This window comes from Argentina silus (assembly GCF_951799395.1).
Source record: "Argentina silus genome assembly, chromosome: 14".
NCBI lineage: Eukaryota > Metazoa > Chordata > Actinopteri > Argentiniformes > Argentinidae > Argentina > Argentina silus.
Window position 1 is genome coordinate 5,810,485 of NC_139668.1, and position 5,845 is coordinate 5,816,329.

A 5,845-nucleotide genomic window follows, 5' to 3' on the forward strand; every position below is an offset into this window, starting at 1 on the left:
ACATATTCAGTAATCAAGAAACTAAAGTTAATTTTGAGCTCATTTATGATGCCAAGTTGACAGGAACTTTTCAATACACAGAAATCATATGCACAGAGAGAGAGATACTCTACACACGACACAGGGCAGAGAAACATTCCAAGATATCCCTCTGTAGGCAGCCTTTTTATATCCTAATCATCTCTTTGTGTCCACTTTTCCCTCTCAGTCTTTAAACCAGATATTGTCTTTCACCTGTCTGTATATAAGTCATAGGTGTCAAGTTGCCATCCCTACTTATGGAAATCATTGTTTAAATTTTTTACCCCTTTCAAGTTGCCTTTCACCTCACAATACATTGATCATAGGTGTCAATTTGTCACCCCTACTTATGCTCAGGACTGTGTTATTGCAACAGTAAATCACATAGCAGCCAGGATAAGTTCAACATGAGTCTCAAGTCAAAAGTTCACTATACATTATGTGTATATAAAGATGAAATGATCAGTATCCAATATATCTTATTATTAATTGAAAGTATGAATATAGCATTAATAATCAGATGATCAATTATCACAATCTTCCACATTTGAACAAAGGTTGATTGAGTGTTGATTCAGGTGGTGTATTTCTGCTTCTTGTTTCCTGTATTGTCTACTGTCTTAGCCAATCCCAGTCATTCTGCCGCCCCCACATTAGCCAATCCCAGTCATTCTACTTTCCTTACACTAGCCAATCCCAGTCATTCTACTTTCCTTACACTAGCCAATCCCAGTCATTCTACTTCCCTTACACTACACTGAAGTCTCTTGCAGCAACATGACACCGTAGTGCCACTATCAGGTCAGGTATATATGTGTTTGTTAGTTGTATTCTGTTTGTGCGTGTGTCTGTATGTGTGTGTGTGTGTGTGTGTGTGTTGGCGTGCATGTGGGTTACCAATGAGTTTGTTTTATATCTTTTTTGCCTCTGTTTTGTGTGAGAAATGGATAATAATGATGTGATACTGTAAATGTGTGACAACAAATAAACGCACATTTCCAACCTTTTACTCACTGAGATCTGGCTGTACTTTTCTGGACGGGAGCTGGAGTTGTGTCGGAATTTTGCGCTCTTTGTCCCTACTCAAAGGTTGGTCACTGACTGATCAGAAATGATTGACACTTGTCTTCATTACTGTAAGGGTGATAAAAACAAGTATTTTCTCAAAGAAAATCTGTCTGAGTCTATGTCTTTTTCTTGGGTTGTCTGGAACAGGAATCACTGGAAACACTGAACACAAGTATTGCAGAGAAGTAAGTTTATTGCAGTCTTGGACAGAGTAAAACAAACTGAGTTAGTTCATGAACAACTGAAACTGAAATGGAAAGCTAGGGGGCGTTTAGTGGCGTAGCACACTAATACGCATACCACGTAATCGCAAGGTTCCTGGTTCGATTCCGACCCTCATCCCTCCTCACCCATCCTTCCTGTCAATCTCTACTGTCTCTATCTCAATAAAGCAGAAATGCCCTAAAAACATATTTAAAAAATAAATGAAATGGAAAGCTAGTGGTTGTATACCTTGCGCCTCTGAACGTGCGTCACGAAACGTTTCAGAATACATGATTAACATATTGGAGTACACTTATTTTTAATCCACAAATGAGAACCAACCCTGTTGCCGAGGGCAAGCCTAGTATGGCCTTTCCCCGGTCTGAGCACCACTCCCAGGGTTACCCAGTTAGGCACAACAGAATTGGCCCGAGGTTCACGAGGTGGAGTCCTGATACGGGGGAGAAGCAGGGGGTTGAGGCTTCAGGGGACTCCGATGCTAGAGAAGGCACCCTTGAGGAATTACCACGCCCTAAGAGACGCCGCAGTATGGGAACTATACCGCCACTGATGGAGGTAGAGGTCACTCAGACCGGGCCTAATAATCTGGTACAAACGGTTAAGAAAAGGAGGGCATCAACAAAGGGGGTGAAGAGGACCTCTGGCATCTCAGAAGATGGTGCCAAAGGCTACGGACACCGCTACGATAGCCATCACGCGTGAGTTAAGGCCACGACGACACAGTGGACTAACCTATACTGTTTGTTCTGAAACCGAGTCGGCCGAGTCTGAGTCAGAGTCTGAGACTACCTACTATCGACCAAAGCCTATCCTCAACAGGCGTAGGGGGGTGGTGACCCCTAAGAGCACGGAACGAGCCCCTGAGAACAAGGCGAAATACAATGCCCCAGGGAGACCCACAGGAGGCCAAGGGGCGCATGAGAAGAAGGTAGTTATACCGCCGCCCCCACCAACATCACAGGTCCTGTTGGAACTGGAGGATATATCCTCCCCAGAGCTACCGGAGGAGGTTTCAACCAACAACTTCATACCCCGGCAAGAAAAGGACGAGCCAACTAATAGAGAGGACATACAGCTGCCGCCCGGCTGGGTGATATTGGACGAGGCGTCCGCCCCTCTCTACTCGCCTCTCTCCCCATATTCGCCTCTCACAACAACAGAGTTAGCCATTCTGGAGCCAATAGCTCAAGTTATGACCCCTGCTGATCCGATCCTGCCCAACCGGATGTGGGACACCGCGACTGAGGATGTTCCTGAAATAGTTATTATGCTACAAGAGGATGACCAAATGCTAACCCTTGCTCTCGAGACGGAAAGACGCTATCAAAGAAAGTACTAAGAATATGAGAATACCCATGTTTGATTGTGTAATCTTACTCAGGGATGATCACTGAAGTAGGATACTATATCACTGAAGTTGTTGTTGAAGGTACAAAGTTTAATCACTGCAAGAAAGGGGATATTGTGTAAGGCCTACCGGGTGAGGCGGTGGAGGTAGGGGAAATCCCCGACAGAAAAGTAAAGCACTTCCCTATTTTCTTTGTGTTACCAAATTTTCTCTCTCTATATATCTCTCTCTCTCTGCAAACACTTTGCAGTTTAACACTCTCTCTCTCTCTTTTTCTCTCTGTCTTTTTCTCATTCTCTCTCTCTATCTCTCTCTCTCTCTCTACCAACACTCAAACACAAACTGGTAGATGCTGAGTGGGATACTTTGGATGATCCTTCCATAAACCCTAACAGTTTGAAATCTCAACTCTAATGGAGTGATGGAGATCAGAGTCTGGCCTTCCCAAGGATCCCATTTAGGATTTAACCAGTTTGGATTACCAAGGGAGGGCAGGGAGAGGCAAGCAAGGTAACCACGGTGACCACCAGGTACCCATTCTAGCATAGTCAGACTTCACAAAGCCAGACAACTCTCTGAACTCTGTACAGGGTGAGTGGAAGAAAACATATTCCTGTGGCAAAGTAAAGATTCCCATTGAGTCTGCTGTTAGGGTTAGGGTACCTCCCGGTGCCTCCCCTGCTTCCTCCCCGGGCTCACCCCGCTCTGACCTAGTATGGTCCCAAGGCCACTCCAGTTAATGGTGGCTCTTCTCTAAGCAAGATGTTTGTTGATATATTGAGGAGTGAGTATAATTTCACTCCAGGGAACTGTTGATTTGGTCTCTTGCTAGGGCAACCAATTAGAACCTTGATGCATATTTCAGCCGAACATTTCACATTCTCCAAGAAGAAGGTTTCTCACTCCGCTCAGGAGAGCTAACCTCTCCTGGGGAGAAGAAGAGATTGTCGAGTTTGTTCCAGGTTATAGGACTTATTAATTTTTTTGGCAGGAAATAATGGTTATCAGCGATACAGCTCAAATGTATTCGGGTTAGGGTTAGGGTTAGTCTGAAAGGATAACGAAAAAAAAGTTACTTGTGAATAAAAGTTGCTGAATAAACCATCAGCTTTAGTCTTTGGCATTTTTATTTTAAAACATTTTTAACTTGAAATTCCACCACAATATTAATTCCAAAACTACATGAACTATTATCCTTGCATTAAGATGGACTCAATTCAACTTATTGAGTGATTTGTTAATGACATTTTTGCATTTCAGCTCATTTTAAGAGTATCATAGCAAAGGGTCTGAATACTTATATACATGAGGTATTTCTGTATTTCAATTTTAATAAATTTACTAACATTTCAAAAAACCTGTTTTCGCTTTGTCTGTCGCTGGGGTATTGTGTGTGGATTGATGGCAAATTCTTTTCATTTAATCCATTTTAAATTGAGTCTATAACACAACAAAATGTGGAAAAAGTGAAGGAGTCTACTTTCGGAAAATACTTTCCGAAGGCACTGTATCATCCATCACAAGGTCTTGCCACAAGGTCTATTAAAAAATATGGGTTTAAGGCAAATCACAAGTTCTGGTATATGTCAACATGTTTGTGAGAGTCCCCGGCTGGGTATTCCATCTGCTGGCTTCACAAGGTGTTTCCTATTGATTCCACAGATTGTTTCCTGTTACTGAGAGACAAGACAGACAGGTGTTCAGGTTCTCACCTACTGGTTAGTACATGTTATATTTTCTTAGTACTCCCCACTGGTGAGACCCTCTTACTGGTCAAACTCTCAGACTCACTGGTTAGTACAAGGTTACACATGATTACATGTGTGCTCGTATATCTGTGCTCGTATATTGACTACAGATTTCTGTTTCTTAATAGCTTTAAGCAGTTAGCATTAATGACTTTCAATCATCATCTATACTCGCCTTCTGTCTGGTGCATGGATTGAGAATGTATATGGGCTGTTCATGGCCTCCATAGCCGAGATCACTTCATCACCGGCCGGGTTCCTGATTGGAGATGAGACCGCTTGGAGCTCTTGAAGCTTTCTTATTTCCTCGAACTTATTTATAGCTCTTTCTAGCTCTTGCTGTCTAGCCCTTTGTGTACCCTCCGGGAGGTTTCCTGGCTCCTGGCCTTCTTGGTCGTTTTGGTGATTGGGATTAGGGGGTTTGTCAGCATCATGTTGTTTAGGCTCCTATTCAGCCTATTCTTTCAGCCTATACCTTAGTCCAGGGACCCCTGACTTGACGACCTCTGGGGCCCTAGGAACTAAGCTTGATTCCACTGAGGCTGCTGGGACATCTGACAGTTTCATCTTAGGTATTTTCCAATGACTCCTTATTGGAGTATGAAGGCATCTGTTGGTCATTTGCCAGTTGTGCATGTGAGAACGCTACCTGCCTGATGCATAGTGCCAATTGTAAAGTTTGGTGGAGGAGGAATAATGGTCTGGGGCTGTGTTTCATGGTTTGGGCTAGGCCCTTTAGTTCCAGTGAAGGTACATCTTAATGCTACAACATACAATTCCAACTTTGTTTTGTCGTGGAATTCTATGCTAAAATACTTTGAACTGGAGCTGATGGTTTCTCCAGAGACTTTTATTACAAGTATCAAAGCTGAGGTGGTTCGTGAAGCATCCTCTCATTTGCCCCTCAGCACACTATATTTATCAAATTTAGGTTTCACCCCTCATATGTAAATAATTTAAACCTTCTGGCTGTTTGCCACCAATATCTTTTACCTGGTTCCTACACCTCATCACGATGGGTTTCCCCTCCCACTTCAATGATTTGCTCAGCTATATTGGCGGCGCACCCAAACCTGTCTGTCTAAAAAAATATTCTTGGTACTGCTCCTGCTCTTAATCTCTGAGTACGTCTTGGTACTACTCCCTCCATACATCAACATGTTTCTTATGGAATGCTTATAAATTTTTTTCTCAATTCCTCATAACTCACTCTTGGCCTCTTTGCCCTTTCCTTACTTGTTATGTTCTTTCTTTATTTGCAATGGAAATTTACCATAGTTTCAGCATGACAATGCCCCTGTGCACAAAGCGAGGTTCATAATGACATGGTTTGCCGAGTTTGGTGTGGAAGAACTTGACTGGCCTGCACAGAGCCCTGACCTCAACCCCATCGAACACCTTTGGGATGAATTGGAACGTGACTGCGAGCGAGGCC